This window comes from Grammomys surdaster, unplaced genomic scaffold (genome assembly GCF_004785775.1).
Source record: "Grammomys surdaster isolate TR1022 unplaced genomic scaffold, NIH_TR_1.0 125780, whole genome shotgun sequence".
NCBI lineage: Eukaryota > Metazoa > Chordata > Mammalia > Rodentia > Muridae > Grammomys > Grammomys surdaster.
This window is the reverse complement of record NW_021620611.1, coordinates 1929090-1948645: the sequence shown is the minus strand read 5'-3', so window position 1 is coordinate 1948645 and position 19556 is coordinate 1929090. Positions and strand designations below refer to the sequence as shown.

General features: G+C 38.6%; 1 non-coding gene across 1 annotated transcript; it reads left to right on the top strand.

The window, feature by feature from the left end:
* The first annotated feature begins 11880 nt into the window (after nt 1-11880).
* On the top strand, nt 11881-12012 carry LOC114640163. Its single transcript, XR_003714115.1, has one exon. It is a non-coding gene; the product is annotated as a small nucleolar RNA SNORA17 (small nucleolar RNA).
* The last annotated feature ends 7544 nt before the right edge of the window (nt 12013-19556 follow it).

Here is a 19556-nt window from a genome sequence, read left to right as displayed (position 1 = left end):
TTTACTTGTTTGTTTTATCATTATGTACTGTGGAGACTTTCTTTTCTGTGTTGTGGACCAATTTGGTATTGTTTGCTTCTTGTACCTTGATAGGTATCTCCTTTATTTATGTATTTATGTATTTATGTATTTATGTATTTATGTATTTATGTATTTATTTTCAAATAGTAATTTTTATTTATTCACACAGGGGTTATAAACACAAAAAGGGCAGGACTTGGGGAAGGGGATGACACTGGAGCATGGGTGTTCAGGGAGAATACAGATATCTTTTAGAACAGGGTATCAGCTGGGTGGAGATTCAGGGGACAGGTCACTATGACTATGCCTATGATTCACCTGTTCTTATCTAAGTTGTTATTATCTTCCAAGGCTACCTATTTACAAGGTCTATGACTACTCAGACTGGCAAATTTTCACAAAAGCTGCCTGTTTACAATAGCTTATAGAGGCATCTCCTTTTTAAGGTTAGAGAAATTTTCTTGTATTTTTTTTTTTGCATTTGGCTTGAATTATCTTCTTCCTCTATTCCTTTTACTCTTAGATTTTGTCTTTTTATAGTGTCCCAGAACTCTTGGATTTGAGAAGGGGGAATAGGAATTTTTTAGATTTAATATTTTCTTTGACCAAGGTACCCATTTCTTCTATCATATCTTCAATGCCAGAGATTCTCTCTTCCATCTCTTGAATTCTATTGGTGAGGCTTGCCTTTGTTCCTGTTTGAATGCCTACATTATTCAGATTTTAAATCTCAGTTTCCAGATTTCTCTCAGTTTGTGTTTTCTTTATTGATTAGATTTTTATTTTTAGATCTTCAACTGTTTAATTCATTTTCCTTCACTATTTGTGTTTTTATAGATGTATTTAAGAAATACATCTGTTTCCTCTTGAAGGATCTCTATCATATTCCTAAAGGCTATTTTAAGGTATTTTTCTTATAGTTTAGGCATGTTGCAAGACTCACGGCCTGCTGTGGTTCTAATGGAGACATAGTGTCCTGGCTCTTACCGTGTTTTTATGCTGTCATCTGAGATTGGGAAAACTGTAATTCTGTAAAACTATAATTCTGGGTGCTGATATCTGGTCTTGTCTTTGTTGTATAGGGTGTCTTATTCATGGGTTTTGTTGCCCTGTCTTGTTCTTAGGAGAATGCAATCATTATAAATTGCCTGGTAGGAAAATCTACTTCTAGGATCCTAATATGGGATCTACTAGGAGTGATTTCCTTCTTGTGATGCTTACTGTAATGAATATGGTTGCTTGACTATGTTTTCATGATTTGGTTTGATTTACTTTGGATATACACATATAGAAATGGCAAAAACTATGTCTCTATATGTAATTTTTTAAACTATGTCTCTATTTGTAATTTTTTTAAACTTCCAATGCACTTTTTATATTTATTGTGCTGATTTACCATTCCACAACAATGTAGAATGGTTCATCTCCCCATATATCCATTTCCCACACCCTGGTAGATTTGCATTTTTATATTTTGTAATGTATTTTGAAAAATCATTGTGATCTCTCTTTGTTCTTGTTCAAGATATATATATGCATTTACATATATATGTAGTAGTAACATTATGTATTATAAATGGTACTATATATAGTCTAACATATATATTATAATATATATATATGTACATATATATATATTAATTTTTATTTCAAGAAGATTAATTTTTAAAAATATTTTGGAGGGTAAGAACTGCTTTGATATATGAACATTATGTATAGATATGTATACATATATACTCTTCTTTATCTCTCTCTACATATAGTCTCTTCTAATATACATACACATATATAATACATATATACACACAAAGTACATACATATATTAAAAAGAATAGTATATATACATATATGTGTGTGTAGGTATACATATGTGTATGTATAAGTATATATATATAGGTGTTTGTGTGTGTGTGTTTGTGTGTGTGTGTGTATTAATTAGAAAGGGGAAGATTCTGTGGATCATTTAGCTTTTGGCTATTTTCCATACTTTCCCATTTGAAAATGCTAGAAAATCATCCCCATTCTAAAAACTCAGATACACATGTGACATGATCTCATGGGTGAGAGTTCAACAGATCAATCTGACTGAAGTCATGAGGAGCAAGCAAAGGTGAGTCCCTCTCTTTCTATGACTGACCCCTGATCAGACACCTGATCAAATGGTAAAGCCTTCTATAGCCACCTAACGTGTTTCACAGTCACTTAAATTTGTTGTCTTTCATTTATAGTGTAGGAAAGGACCCTTTAAAATGATCAAGCCAGGGCTAGGGAAACAGTTCAGGGGCATATTCCTTCCTCTCACCACAAAACCTTGAAATCAGCCCTTAACAATGAAGCAAACAGGAAAAATACCTTGAGCTACATCAATCAAAGTCTGTACTTTCCATCCCAAGAGCCTGTGATGGATCAACACAATGATACAATTTTTAGTGAGGTGGTTTTCTTTACTGGCCAACGTTTTATCCCTGAGTCCATAAAGTATGTCAAAAATTTATAAAGAAAACAATTAACAAATATGATATATACATCCCTGTTGTTTCCTTCTGGTCCTCTGTATTAAGTTATTGACATCTGCTCTTTCTTTTTCTTACATTTCTTTTCTCCTTTTAAAATTCTTTTTAGAGAAAACTTAAAAAGTCAGAAAAAGAAAGCCCTTCTTTAGTATTCTAAAATACATCCAAAAAACCTGATCAACCCCAGAGTCTTTCCCTTTAGATTGTCAAATAACCATATGATTGCCTTATGTCTTGTGAGCAATAAGCTTGTGACTTTAGAGTATGTGTTGTATACACAAAATCTGATAATGAAATTAATATTTCAGCATTTCAGCCCCTCCTATCTTAACTCTTGAGGCTCTTAAGTAAGCTATCACTATGTTTAGTTAATGTAAATGAAACAACTGTATATCAAAGCAGTTCTTAGTCCCCGAAATACTTTAAAAAATTAGGCTTCTTGAAATAAAGACTAATTGCATACTTTAATTTCAATAAACATCCTTAAAAGAGACTGCCTACAAATCACTATTCACTCTAATTTAACACATATTTTTGACTCCTTTGTCCTTTAGGCATTGTTTTTGTAGGCAAGTGTCTTGAAGGCATGTCACTTGGCAAACAAAGTTAGCCCTGTAAAAAAAAATAATAACCGCATTTTATAAATTTATTTTTTTAAATTCTTTTCAACATTTTGTTCACAGACACAAAAGACAGAGCAATGACATAAAATAATATATTGCTCCTTGGAGAATTACTCATTGTCCATTAGACATTCATCAAATGCTATTAAGCATTTAAAAATGCAAAAAGCACAGCCAGACTATGACAAAGGCATTCATATAATTAGCAGAATGAGTATAATGACTTGAAATAAAATAGTCTCCACAAAGAGAAAGATGAAAGTATCTGGGGAAGTATAAAAGACTGGGATAATTATTTGTTCCCTCAACCACCCTGTTTTGAACAGAATGGTGTTCAAACAAATCCCAATTGGATCATATCAGAATACTGACATATTAAAGTATCACCTTGTGGATGCTGGCAGCACTAGTGGCACATAAATCCTGGGTCAAAAAATATTGGCATTTGAAGTGAGTATTTCTCAGCTACAAGTTTGAATTGCAGTAAGAGTAATTCTAGTAAATTCATATTCTAGAGCAGAGTGGGGAAGCAAAGCCACAAAACTGCTGAGTGGAGAGGAAGGTAGGAGGAAGGAGGAAGGCTGAAATTGTTCTTTGGAGAATACAGCAATGTTCTTCTCCAAAGGAGTCATGAACTTCTTTTGAAAACTGTTTAAAGATCCTGTTTTAAGATCCTGTTTTAAGATGTCCCTTGTCAGTTAGTTTTTATTGTCCCTAAATTGCACAATACTGTGTATTGTTTAGGTTTATTTGTCAATATATTTTCCTGCAGGAGCTCAAGAGTTTGTAAGGATACATTTTTTTCCTTTTATTTCTTACCTCTTCAAAAAATGGATATTACCAGTCCAAAAAAAATACAAAGTTATCTAGCTTAGGGAAATGGTATTCCTCTATATAATTCTACATTAATGGAGAAATCTGAATAAGAAGAAAAAAAATACTTGTTGTATTTTCTATTAGTCACATGAAATTGCCAAAAGTATACATTTTCATATATTTGTGTTATATGAGATTTTTAAAAATAAATGTACAAAGAATCCACAAATAATATAAAAAGAAAACAGGTTTTATCAAAATTAAAAACTTTTCTATGTTACAGACACTAATAAGAATGTGAAAATACTGTCCATAGAAAAAATACTCCTGAATCACATATCCAGTATCACAGTACATAGGGAATATTTGCCATGAGGTGGTGTAGGTATGGGGGAGATGCCCACTATACCCTCTCACCCCTCGACACCTGCAGCAGGTCATAAGATGGGAAAAGCTGGCCCTGCACCTCACTGACTGAAGCACTCAGGTGAGCAGCCCTTGAATGTCACCTGGGCAACACAGTAGAGCTGTGTGGGCATAGATGAGCCTGCCTCTAATTTGGGTGAGTAGACTAGGAGAGCTGGCTGCCACTTTGGGTGAACTTGCTGGCATAGTGTGGGAGAGCTTGCCCTGGTGATCTAGATGCAGGCGAGCTGGCAGACTGACCACCCCAATATCTATCCTATGTGTGAACTGCTGGAGTGCATGAAGGGACAGGTTCTACAGATCCAAAGCTGCAGGATCTCCATGACACAGAGCAACAACAGAATATCTGAGAGGATTCCGGGTGAGGATCCAGTATTGATAGTGTAGCAGAAGCCAGAGGCCTTGAACCAGATCTATGACTCATTGCAATGATCATTTGCAAGTAAAGATCTCTGGATAAAATGGTATACTGTGACATGCTGCAGCTTTCACAGTCAGGTTTTTTTTTTTTATTTAAAATTTCTATTTTCTTTTTAGAGTCTTGCAAGGATGTGGAAGGATATGAAGGAAGGGGGAGATGAATGGGACTGGGGTGCATGGTGAGAGTTTCATAAGGATGGTTACTGGGCATAAAATATGTAAAAGAAAGGTCACTCTGATTAATCGCTGGGAGAAAACAAATGGAAACCACACAGGAATACCATTTCTGACTCATTAGAATGATTACGTTAAACAGGACAGCTCGGTGACAAACTGTGGACAATTTGTTATCTTTATTCATCTGATGTCAAAACTTAATACAATATAGTCACTCTGGAAGTTTCCACAATGTTTAACATATTTACTACAGAGTGGAGAATTTTCCAGATATCTATAGAAAAGAAATGAATTGTGCAAACTCTCAAAGTTGAGAATACAATATTAATAAGACCTCCAAAAAAGTTGAGATAGCTCCAATGCTCATCCATTAGTGAATAAACAAATAGAGGCAGTGGCATATTACTCAGCATTACAAATGGACATAATTCTGATGCATGCTGCAGCATGGGCCAGACTTAGAACCATCATACTAGGGGCAAGAAATTTGCCGCAAAGGAATGTATTGTGTGATCTCATCCATTAAACATCTAAATACTCAGATTGGGAGACAGAAATGTCTTCAGTGATTATCTTAGTATGGGCTTTATTGGGAGGTGGCTAATGCATCTAGGGCTCTTTATAGAGTGAAGAAAGTATTCCTTAATAGGTTATGGTAGTACTTACTTAAATTGAACATACCAAAACCCAAACAATTGGTTCATGTGTGGCATGGTTCATCTTGTGATTTCTGCCTCAAGCTCATGTATGGGTCCCTGACTTGACTTTCCTTCATGGTGGACTATGAACTGGAAGAGAAAGCCAAGGAAATTCTTTCTCTTCAAACTTTCTTTTAATCATATCGACAGAGAAGAAACTGGAATGCCAGTCAATCTTCATAACCTGTTTTTTAGTCCACAGAGCTTGATTCGCATTGCAGACATGCACATGAGTGGAGGACCAGTCACTGGAGCATGCACAGCTGACTAGGGCCCGTATCCCTCTGAAGATCTATATATGAGAACAAATGTTCAGCATTTGTCTTCCTTGGTGTGTTTACTCTACTCAGTATGATTATTTCTTGTTTCATCTACTTATCTGCAGACTTCATAATTTTAATATGATACATTTTCATTATCTATTTATCAAGCAATGTATGTTTCCATTGGCTAGGTATTGTGGCTAGAGCAGCAATGAACACAGATGAGTAACTATCCCTGTGCTAAGCTTGCTTATATGGTACTTTTATTTCTAACTTTTAGAGGCACCTCCACATTGATTTCCACAGTGGCTGCAATCGGAACACTGCATATATATTTGGTTTTAAAGAATACAGACAAATCTTATGAATTGCATAAATAGGGCACTTTGATAATATAAACTAGAAGAATGTGACATTAACAAAGTAATGCCAAGCAGCCCCATCGAAATTTGAATTTATCTTGTATGTATCAAATATCTTTTTTAAATATAGAAATCATTTTATTTAAATATTTTTAAATTTATTTTTTTTACTCATTCACTTTATATCTCAATCACTGTCCTCCTTCTAGTTACCCCCCTCCACAATCCTTCCCCCATTTCCCCTTCTCTCTAAGCCAGTGGTGCCTATCCTGGGTATCCCACCAACCCAAAGGCTAGGCGTTTCTTCTCACACTGAAACCAGACAAGGCAGCCCAGCTAGTAGAACATATGCAACTACAGGCAACAGCTTTTGGGATAGCCAACATTCTAGTTGTTCAGAACCCACATGAGGGCCAAGCTGCACATCTGCTACATATAAGTGAGGAAGCCCGTGTATGTTTTTTGTTTGGTGGTACAGACACTGAGAGCTCCAAAGGTCCAGGTTAGTTAACTTGGATGGTCTTACTGTGGAGTTCCTACTGCTTTCAGGGCCCATGATCCTTCCTCCTACCCTTCCATGAGAGTCCCTAAGCTTCATCCACTTTTTGGCTGTGGGTGTCTGTATCTGTCTGAGTCAGCTGCTGGGTGGAGCTTCTCAAAGGACAATATGGTCCTGTCTGCAAGCACAACAGAGTATCATTAATAGTGTTAAGGATTGGAGCTTGCCCATGGGATGGGTCTTAAGTTGGGCTGGTTATTGGAATGGTTGCCATTTCCTCAGTCTCTGCTCTCTCCCCTGTGCCTGCATTACAGGATAAATTTTGAGTTGAAAGTTTTGTGGGTAGGTTAGTGCCTCTTATAGCTCCATTGTGGTTCTTGCCTGGCTATAGAAGATGGCCTCTTCAGGTTCCATATTTCCAATGTAGTGAGTAAGTCACAACTCAGGCCATTCCCATTGGGTGCCTCTCTTATCCTAGGTCTCTAGATAGTCCTGAAGATGCCTCCTCCCCCATTTCCTCACCTCTGTCAATTGTAGATTTCCATTCACTTTCATGGCCATGTAGCCATGTCTCCTGTCCTTCCCCACACCTGATCCTGAATACCCCATCCCCCTCTTCATTCCCCCTCTCTCCCAGGTCCCTCCCTCCATTTCCCTCTTATGACGATTTTATTCCCCCTTCTAAGTGAGATTTAAGCCTCCTCACTTAGGCCTTCCTTCTTGGTTAGCTTTTTTGGGCCTGTGGAGTGTAGCAAAGGTATCCTGTATTTTATGGCTAATATCCACTTATCAGTAAGTTTATACCATTCATGTCCTTTGGGGGCTGTGTTACCTCACTCAGGATGATATTCTCAAGTTCTATCCATTTGCCTGCAAAATTCATGAGGTCTTGGTTTTAAAAAGCGGAATAATATTCCATTGTGTAGATATATCACATTTTCTTTACCCACTCTTCTTTATCCACTCTTCAGTTGAAGGACATCTAGGTTGTTTCTAGTTTCTTGCTATTACAAATAAGGCTGTTAGGAACAAAGTTGAGCAAGTGTCTTTGTGAGAAGTTGGGTATCTTTAGGGTATATGCCTAGGAGTATTATAGCTTGGTCTTCAGATAGAACTATTCCCAGTTTTCTGAGAAAAATGCCAAATTGATTTCCAAAGTGGTTGTACAAGTTTGCACTTGCACCAGCAATGGAGGAGTGTTCCCTTTGTTCCACATCCTCACCAGCATGTTCTATCTCTTGAGTTTTTGATCTTAGCCATTCTGACTGGTGTGAGGTGGAATCTCATGGTTTTTTTTATTTACATTTCCCTGATGACTAAGGATGTTGAACATTTCTTTAGGTGCTTCTTGGCCATTTAAGATGCCTTGGTTGAGAATTCTTTGTTTAACTCTGTACCTCATTTTTTAATAAGGTTATTTGGTTTGGTGGTGTTTAACTTCTTAAGTTCTATATAAATTTTAGATATGAGCCCTGTCAGATGTAGGGTTAGTGAAAAATCCTTTCTCAATCTGTGACCTGACGATTTGTCCTATTGACAGTATCCATTGCCTTACAGAAGCTTTGCAGTTTCATGAGGTCCCATTTATCAATTGTTGATCTTAGAGCCTGAGCCATGGGTGTTCTGTTCAGGAACTTGTCTCCTCTACCAACGTGTTCTATGAGATTTAGTGTATCCCATTTTATGTTGAGGTCCTTGATCCACTTAGACCTGAGTTTTTCGAAGGTTGATAAGTATGGATTTATTTTCATTCTTCTACATTTAGACATCCTGTTAGTCTAGCACTATTTGTTGAAGTTGGTTTTATTTTTTGCATTGTATGATTTTGGGTTCTTTTTAAAAAATCAAGTGTTCAAAGGTGTGTAGGTTTCTTTGGGTCTTTGATTTGATTCCATTAATCAATATGTCTGTTTCTGTACCAATACTATGCAGTTTTTAGCACTACTGCTCTGTAGTACACTTTGTGGTCAAGGATATTTCTAATGCATACTGCTGTTTAGGAACATAGAGAGTGGAAGTTTAGAACTAATTTCCTTTTCATGATTTCTCAGCAATGTCAAACACTGATGACTATCTGTAAATTATTCCAGCATCATATAATATGGATTGAACAAATCCAGGTGGATTAAGCATCTGTGGTCATCCCTGCATATTCATCTTATTATAAAGGGCAGTTCTTAGAGTTGTTTGCATTATATATTTAAACTCAAGGACAAATTCTCTTGAGTTTAAAAGATTAAGCAAGATTTGACATTTTTGACAACAACAACAATAACAACAATAACAAAACAACTTTGCTTTGACTCACTGGGTAACGGTTCTTTTTGTTGTTTGTTTGTTTCTTGTTTTTTTTGCCTTTTTGTTGTTGTTTATTCTGTATTAAATTTAGCACTAAAGACTCATGTTTTTAAAGAAAGATTTTCCCTGGAACTATGATTTATTTTCTCCTTTTCTTATTTAAAGGTGTCATTGCAACACAAATGTTAGGGTTGTATCATTTTCTCCTTTGTAGTTTTTACTTCTTTCTCATCATCTGAATATAATATGATGTATTAAATATCACATTGAAATTCACATTTGAAGTAATGATAGAAGTCAGAATTTTAATCACAGTGATTAGGATATAGTAACATGATTCTGAAAATAGGAAATAAAAGAATTAACAAAAGGACAGTAATGACTGCATCTGGTGGAAAGCGGTGTCACTTATGACACTCATGGAAATTTCTCTACTAGATGTTCATGAGAAACCCTTTACTCAATTGGTACAGTCAATCCTGTTCCAAATATGAAGATAGAAAATTATTTGATGATGATCAAATCCATTGCTTAATTAATGCACTAGAACTTCCAAACATTGCATGCTTTCATGTTTCCCTGTCCTTTTAAAACATTTTAATGACTAATCATAATCACAATTTGCCACCTACTAATTTAGTAGACTATCTAATAAACAGAGGGCATTACTATCAAATGCAATATGTCATTCAATCAATGAAATCATCCCATGGTTTCAAAATTGTCTTTGTAATTTGTATGAATACTGCTTTAAATTATAGATCCAGGAAGCTTATATTCTGAATGTGTCCTTTGAAATTAGAGTAAGTATCCGATTCCTTGAAAAAAAAAATGGAATAAATTGCTGATTGTGCTTTATCTCCCTTTAAAACAAATGAGTACATTTTGTCTTAACTGCTCTGTGCTTGGCATCTATTATCATGTTGAGTACACTGTCATTACATCTTATTTTCCTGTGCTTTTTCCCTCACAGTTCTCCCCTCTATTGGAACCCAATCCAGAAAGGTTTACCACGACACAGAATTCAGTTCTCTAAGACAATGTAATTCCTTATCTCATGCTGTTTTTCTTAGTAGTTTGGCTCTTCTTTCTATTCTTTGTTGGTAATTAACTATTGCTAAGATATCACAGAACTATATGAATTTCTGGGTCAGGTGGCTTTTCATGACTATAGTAAAATACACAGGATAAAAACTTATAAAGAGGAAAGATTGCTTTTAGCTCCAAGTTTTAGCGACTCTAATCAGTGATGGCTCTATAACTTTTGGGCATGTGGTAATAAAACATAATGCTGAGAGCATGTGTGCAGAGAACCGGATCAACTCATGTAAAGAAAGGAAAGTACATGCTGACAGCAGCCTGATATAGCTGTCTCCTTAGAGGTCTGCCAGAGCCTGACATATACAGAGGCAGATGCTCACAGCTAACCATTGAACTGATCATGGGGTTCCCAATGGAGGAGTGAGAGAGAAGACTGAAGGAGCTGAAAAGGTTTGCAGCCCCATGGGGAGAGTGACAATACCAACCAACTAGAACTCCCAGGATCTAAACCAACAACCTGGGAGCACATAGGGAGGGACCCATGGCTCCAGCTGTTTATGTAGGGGAGGATGGCCTTGTTGGGCATAGGTGGGGGGGCTTGGTCCCATGAAGGCTGCATGCCCCAGTATGGGGGAACATCCTCATAGAAGCAGGAGGAGGGAGGATGGGATAGAGGGTTTCTGGGTGGGAGGAAAAAATGGAGAAAGGGAATAACATCTGAAATGTAAATAAAATATTCAATAAAGAAGAAAAAAGAAAGGAAAGAAGAGAAGGAGACAGACTGACAGACTCAAATTTCTTTTGAAATCACAGTCTGTGTAGCTCCCTACTCCCAGGCCACTCCACTTTAAGATATCAGGACCTTCTAACATAGCCAAAGACTGGAGGACAAAGTCTTTAATACATAGACCTTTGGAGAACACATTCAAAGTATAGCCTTCTGCCTCATACCCCTGGTGTTTAACTCCACTTTCCATCAAAAAGAACATACAGTTAATCACTAAAGTTTCAGCTGCTTCAGTTCTGTTCTTGAATCAAGTTTGAAGTCTTCTCTGACAGGAGACAAACTCTGGTCAGAAAAACCAATGGTTACCATACTGATCAAACATGATGATGACACAAATTCCAAAAGGGAGGGACAGGACAGACAGAGATTGGACTAAGGAAAAGCTTAAACTCAGATGGACAGACAAACATTGAATTCTATGCCCAGCATCTAGTCCATAACAAACAACAGATGGATTCCTATGGGCTTGGTAAGTTTTGCTCTATGTCTCACTGGCTGCATATCCCAACTGGTATGTCTCAGGATAGTTTCTGCCTTCCTTGTAGTTGGTCCACATTCCTGGCATTCTTGTCTTCTGGAAATCTCTATTATAGCTTTGGCTTCTGGTTCCCAGGTCTACTCATCATCCTGTCAGGGGCAGCTTGCTACAATTCTGATCCCAACACACACACACACACACACACACACACACACACACACACACACAAACACACACAGTCCCTGGCCTCCTAGGCTTTCACAGGTGGCTCTCTAAACATTGTAATGCTTATATACTGTATAGCTGTAAAAATCAGTACCACAGAGATGTTACCAGGGTCTCTCAGCCTTATGGGCTATTCCTGGGCTTGCTCAAATCATGGCTGCTGCACCCTGAGTATCTTACTGGCCAGGGTGAGCAGGATACCCCATATTTTTCTTCTTAAAAGAATGATGTGACTGCCTCTATAGGCATTGCAGTTGTGGCTGCTGTGTCACATGTGCATCAGTAGGTGGCAGAGAGGAGAGAGGCTATGTCTATGCTTAGTGTTCTGACCTGTGAACATCTCAATGATTGTTAGCCTAACATTCCTTGAAGAAAACAGACATGAGCAGAGCAACAGTCCAGTACCAGGGTATCCAAACAGAGAACTACCCTGAGACAACCACCTGCAGGCTCTGATGGGCTCCCAGGGTGGGAAGTGAGTTGGAGACTAGAGGAACCCCACCTGAAACCACATCCGCAGGAAGGAGTGAGCCAAAGAAAGATGGAGCCTTCACATGGGGCCACTCAGATGGGCCTGGGCAAGTCACAAACCTGAGATGACCACCAGAACAGTGTTGTGGACACTGAAAGAGGGGATAGCCTGAGATGCCCAATCAGTCTGGTACTATGCAGACCTAGGGGGTAAGACCATGGCCTGGATGAGCTCTGCCCAGTGTCATAAAGCACAGGCAGGCATAGATCTCCTGGGACCATTGCTGAGATGACTCCAGACACTCAGAGAACACAGGCACCACTAGTAGGAGCAGGTGAATGGTGGAGCAAATGGAGGAGTTGGAGAAGCAGAGGGATATGGGTGTGATGAGGAGGAGCAGAACTGGAGACTTGGGAGTAGTGGGGAACAGCCTGATGAGGGTGGCCAGTGATGCCACCGGGAACCATGGTGGTGTGGAACCATGTTGCTACCAGGGGAAACGACTGAGTCCATGACCCTACAGCAACAGGGTCTGTTACCACCAAAGGCTAGATGGACATCCTGGTCAGGGATGTCCATCTAGCCTTTGGAACCTTGGAACACTTTGATGTCTGAGGACTGTGCAGAGCTGTCCCAATTCCTCATCTGGGTATCCCAGGAGAGCCGACCTCACCCTTATCCAGCTGCAGTACTCCAGAGAGCAAGTGTAGCATACTGTATTATAAGAGTTGTGGGTGAGTTGGCATCAAGGATCTGAGTGTGGGAGACCTGGCCCTGCGGTGATGAGAGCAGAAAAGCTGACCCTTCTGTTTACCTGCTCCAGCACTCAGTAGAGCAGGCCCTGACCCTTACCGGTGCAGCACAGTAGAACTGACCCTGATTAAGGGTGGGTGGGTTACAAGTCCTTAGGGTATGAATATTGTCGAGTTGGTCCTGCATCATCTTGACTGCTATGTGGCAGCATGGATGAGATGCCCTTCCATACCCTTGCTCCTTGCCACCTATAGCAGGTAGGAGAGCTCTTCCTAGGGTCATGAAAGCAGGAGATCTTGGCCTGCCCCTCCCCTGCTGTAACACTTGAGAGAGTGGGCCCTACACCTTCCCTGGGCAACACAGTAGAGCTAGCCTTGGACATGGGGGTTGCAGGTGAGACAGACTCAAAGGTGTGAGCATAGAAGGCCTGGCCCAGCTACACGTCTGCTTTGAAGCAGCATGGGCAAGGGAGATATGCCCCCTCGCCTCCTTCATCCCTTGACACTTTTGGCAGACAGAACTGGCCTCAGGGTCATGATAGTAGGAGAACAGGCCACGTCCCTCACCAGCTGCAGCATTGGAAAGGCAGGGTCTGCACCTCACATGGACAACAGGGTAGAGCAGGCCATGGTTTCTGAGCATTGCTGGTGAACTATCCCTAAGAGGAAGAAAGCCAGGAGGAGGTCTGACCAGCTCAGATAACTCTCGAGCCCAGGCCCAGGGCTTTAAATTGGCCAACCACAACAACCTCTAAAAACTGCTGGAGTGTATGAAAGGGCTGATCCTACAGAATCAAAACTACAGGATCGCCATAAAACAGGGCAACAACTAGATATCTGACAGGAGTTCAAGTGAGGTTTCAGTCTTGATGGAACAGGAGAAGGCAGAGGCCTCATACCAGATCAATAGGTCATTTTAATGAACATTTATCTACACTTCTTTGTTTGAAAATGTTCGTTGCAATGAAAAGGAAGAAAGGACATGATTGCTCATAGGTATGGTAGAGGAGAAAGTTTATTATAGTTATGGGGGAGAGCATAGCCAGAGTCAGAGACATCTGAGAAAGTGGAGAGTGGTCATACCCCGAGCAATATGGGAGAGGGAGAGTGGAATGGAGAAAGGAAGAGTTTGCCGGGCATAGTGGTCAGGAAGCCAAAGGTGCAGGTAACCAAAATATCTAGATTATATAAGAAAGAGCCTCCCAGACAGGGGCAGTCCATTTGAACCCCTGGGCTTGAGAGTTCAGCATAGAGGGCAGGATATGCCAGCCATACCTTGTAACATGTAGAAACTGAGGGCACTAGAATCTGGAGGTCAGGTCTTTTTTGATGTTAGACATTTCAGCCTTTTATCCAGGGTTTGAAACTTAACAGCTGGCTCCCAATTACTTTTTAAAAATTTGTCTTGCAGTAGTGACTGAGGATGAAGAATGTTTATCTCATGTCTTGGAAACAAGAGGAAAAAGAAAGACAGAGAGGGAATACAACTTTGTAAGTTCCAGAGCCTTAGTTTCCATAAAGGCATGCACACAGTGACTGTCTTAGTTAAGGTTTTACTGCTGTGAACAGACACCATGACCAAGGTAATTTTTATAAGGACAACATTTAATTGGAGCTGGCTTACAGGTTCAGAGGTTCAGTATCATCAAAATGGGAACATGGCAGCATCCAGGCAGGCACGGTGCAAGAGGAACTGAGAGTTCTGCATCTTCATCTGAAGGCTGTTAGCAGAATACTGGCTCCCAGGCAGCTAGGATGAGGGTCTTAAAACCCACACCCACAGTGACATACCTATTCCAACAAGTCCAGAGCTGCTTCAACAGGACCACAACTTCTAATATGCCTTGGGCAGAGCACATGCAAACCATCATAGTGACCTAACCCTAACCCTCTGCAAACTCTCCCTTGTTCAACTGCAAAGGCATAAACAATAAACTTAACTGGGTAGAATCTTCCTCCAAGGTCACCACTCCCTTAATTCCATTTAATATTTTTGAACATAGGATTTAACTCTATTCTACTTCCTGATGCCCCTTTAATCTTTGAACCATGTATTTTAAGTTTTTCCTTTCTCTGTTTGCTATGCTTAATCGAAAAGACTCTTCATAAGAGTGAACCACAGGACAAAATCTATGTTTGGCTTTTTGAGACTTCCTTTGTCAATGTAATCTGAATCTCTTTGCTTTATTCCTAAGAAGACTCTTCAGATAAGGGCAAGAAGAAACCACATTCTTCTCCAGAATATCACAAGATGATCTCTAGGCAACATACTAAAACTCTTCTACTCTGTAAACTCTTGAGCCAGGTCCCCAAAGTTCAAATTACCCTCATTACCAATGTCTTCCATATTCCTACCAGGATTACCTGTTTAAAGGATTTCATACCTTTCTAATTCCAAAATCCCAAGAAATATATTCCTCCAAACAAAAACATTGTCAGATCTATCACATCAATACCCCACTCCTGGTACAAACTTCTTCCTTAGTTAGGGTTTTATTGTATGAAGAGACACTATGACCAAGGCAACTTTTACAAAGGGCAATGTTTAATTGGAGCCGGCTTACAGTTTCAGAGGTCCAGTCCACTATCATCGTTATGGTGGAAAGCATGGCAGTGTCCAGGCAGACATGGTACTGGAAAGCCAAGAGATTTACATCTTGATCTTAAGGCAGCCAGGAGGAGACTGTCTTCAGCAGGCAGCCAGGAGGAGGGTTTGACATTCTGCACTGCACAGAGCTTGAGCACTAGAAAACCTCAAAGTCCATCCCCAGAGTGACATTTCCTCCAACAAAGCAACACCTACTCCAACAAGATCATACCTCCTAATGATGCCACTCCCTATGGGTCAAACACACGAGTCTATGGGGACCTAACCTATTCAAATCACCATACCTGACTTTTTTTAGATTTTATAAGATTTATTATTTAAAAAAAATCTTGAAACTAAAATAATAATAATAATAAACATAATAAAATAATAATAATAAACTAAATAAAAACATCACACGCCAAAATTAATCAAATCCCAAATCTATATAACCCAATGAACCTCTATAAAATCAGAAGAAGCACTGTGAATGGAACCTATGGAGCAGCACATTAAAATTTCCACACTCATTATGAAATATATTTTATGCACTCATGTACCACCAAATTAAAAAAAATCCATAACAGAATTAGAACTAGAAAAACAATTAGCATTGATTCCTTTCAAAAGTCGTGTCTATTATCTGCCTTCAGTTCCTCCTTATCCCCTTATATTTAGCCTTTTTTGTTTTCTCCATGTTATACATGTAAACACAAGCACATTTATTTACATATTATTGACTACATTTTGCATATTAGAGAGAACATGCAGGCTTTTGTTTCTGACACTGTGTGATCTTGATTAATATTATACATTCTATGTTCATTCATTTCTCTGCAAATTTTAAACCTTAGCTTTTTGTAGCTAAGCACTATTCATATATGTTCAACTGTATATAATGTATATAATGTTGCGGGATATTTGACCACACTGCAAACCCTGGGAAAAGCCTGTTTTAGTTGTGATGTGGCGCAGCTGTAGCACACAACTTTAATCTAAGAGCTTTCTGCTTACTGTAAACAGGATGAAATAAAGTCAATTATTGGTCAAGAGGTGGTGCAAGCAACCAGTTGACAGGGACTGAACATAGGAAAACATCATAGAAAGACACAGTAAGAGGAAGGTAGATTGAATTTGGTTTTGTATGCTGAAGTTCTTCTGTTCTTGGTTACATTCAGAACAGTTTGGTTTTTAACAGGCATTAAATCTTTTTGTTGCTCTATGGATGAACTACTCCAAAATTGGGAATGATTGAATCAAATCTGATATTGTGGCTTGCAGGAGGCTCCCTTGGGTGTTTCCTAATGGCAAACAGTTACTTTACCTGCTCCTTGTTGATCTGCATTCATAAGTCCAACGCTAGCTTTTACCATACTATAAAAGGCTGTGTTCTGCATACTTCTGAAGTCTGGGCCTTCTTTTTGAATTATTGTTAGAAAAAAACCACTATTTCTAGGCGCTCCATGGCTATAATCCTTTTTCAAAGGAAATAGCTTACCATAATTAAAACATGACATTTTCATTTTTCTTAATAATTTTAGAAATTTCTTTTTGCATCAGAGTAGCAGAAGGCTTCTTTTGGTTCTTGTATAATTTTAGTGAATTTTTAAAATTTTAGTAAAAATATCTCTTTCCTGATTCTTCAACCTTGTTCCAAGCATTTAAAGCTGCTAAACAACATAGCACCAAGGTTTGATCATCAGATTCAAGCTACCTTTGTAACTGAGCATATTAACCTTCACCTAGCAACTGATCCTGGGAAATACCATTATCTCTTGCCTTATGCTATTGTTCTATGGCCTTAGCATCCTCTTTCTACCATGTTCACCATTGTAAGTGAGGACAAGCTTCCAATATTGTTGGTGCTAAATCTTTCTAGTCTTGGGAGATAATTCTGTTTTGAGGTACCCATGAATTTAATATCTGCTTCACATAGAGTGAATGCATAGCATATGAAATGATTATATCATTCAATCTCCTCAAATCTAATGTCTATAGGATTCCATTTAACTTTTTTTTATAACCTTGGGAGTGCCTATTGTCTTCTGGTAGGTCTTGTGTAATAACAGGATAAACTAACTAATATCTGGGATACTTCCCCAGTGGTGTACCCCAAATACTTGCTGTTTCTCCTGGCCATGTGTTCACGGTTCTTCTACTGTCATGGCAGCTTTCTCATCTCCTCTTCTTCTTCCTTCTTCTCCTGGTCTCTCCCATCTTTCTCTTCTTCATTTCCAACCAGATAACTTAAAACCCACCTACCTCTAATCCCTCCAACAATTGGCTGTAGTCAATTTTATTTAACCAATACATTTAAATCAAGGAACAAGGTTTGCACAACAAAAGCTTGTAAACCTGGGAATTTGCTAGTAGGCCTATAGCTTTAGGTACAGAATTTAGCATTACAATACAATGCAACAGACCAAACTTCAGCAACCATATTTACACTTTATTATAATAATCTTCTACATGGCTACTAGAAAGGCAGCTAATTTCCAATAGAGACAGAAACAAAAAGCAGTTTTTGCAACTGCCAGTAAGCTCATCTCCATGTATGCAACCCTGACCAATATTGAACCAGATGACACTCTGATTTTGGGTACCATATTTATTAGTGAATTGGCAACTAGGGACTATTCATAAAGCAAAAATGAATTCACTAACACTTACCTGTTGGCTTCTTTGCAAACGTTTTCCATAAACATAGAAGAAATATTCTATTTTTGAGAAACAAATCTGGACATTTCACAAGGCATGGATCACCTTATACTCAGTCATGCCAACCATGCTATGCTCATAAGGGTGCCCCTTACAATGATGAATTGGATCCATTTAAAGGCAGAGTCTTTCACAGGCTTAGCCATGGAAATAAAGTTATTTCAGTGGAACTGGTACCTATCTGAATTCCTTTGTGACCAGGAGGTGGTAGCAAAGGGGTCTGTGCCTTCCTAGACTGAGGAAATAGCTTAGTTGCCTATATTCCACATCCTTAAACTGTTCATCCCTCCCCTGAAAGAAGCAGCTATTGAACTGTGGGGACAAACTAAATGGTCACAACATTTAGCTATTGCATGGTTTACTGATGGTTCATCAACCACTGATAGAACCAAAACTAATGAAAAGTGGCAGTCTATAGTCCAGGGGATGGAATCGCCAATACCAAGGAAGGAACCATCAAAGCAGCACAGCACTATTGACTGTAAGACAAAGAACTAGGAAAGCAAAAGGAAAATCTCTGTCTTCTCCAATTCACAGTGCATGTGCAATGTACATGTTATATAGTCATCAGAATGGAAAGCCACTAACTGGCAGATAAATGCAAAATATCTGGTCATAGGAGGCATGAATGGAAATGTCAAAACTAGGAAAATTTACAATATTATACCTAATATTACAATATTAAAACCTAATATCATATATTATATAATATATACATATATTCCCATACATATACGGGAATATTAGGTATATTTATTCATACATACTATGGTCTGTTAGTTTCAAATTTTCAACAGAATTTTTTAAAAATTTCAATTGAAATACTTTTCTGTTGTCAAAAAAACCCATTTGCCCAAGGAAAAATATAATCTACCAAAAAGAGAACCCCCCAGAGGTCAAATTTATTGATTGATGTCAGTTATAGGTGCTGCAGTAGAGAAGAGAAGCTCACTAAGATGCTAAGCTTTCATTTTCCAAAGGAGAAGAGCGGTTCAGGGTTCAGTCTTCTTGGAAAAGACTGGAACACAGCTAGCACCCTCCAGTTACTTGTTCAAATGTTATACAAGGTTAATTGAAGGTAGGAATGGTTGCAGCTACCAAAACTACCCTTGCTGTCGATGAGACAACCCACACAAATCTTAGTCCATTTTGACCATTGTGTGTGTTCGTAAGAATCAACCACCAGACTCAAATAATATGCAATAGCAAAGAGCATTTATTTTCCAGAAATCCCGCAGGTAGGAAGTCTCCCACTGATCAGACAAGATTCCTATTGTGAATAATATGTATTTGAGCCTAAACATTACCTAACTAAATCGTGTGATTTTTTTCTCTTTTTCTTATTCCTATTTTATTGAAATAAAATTAAATCCAATAAA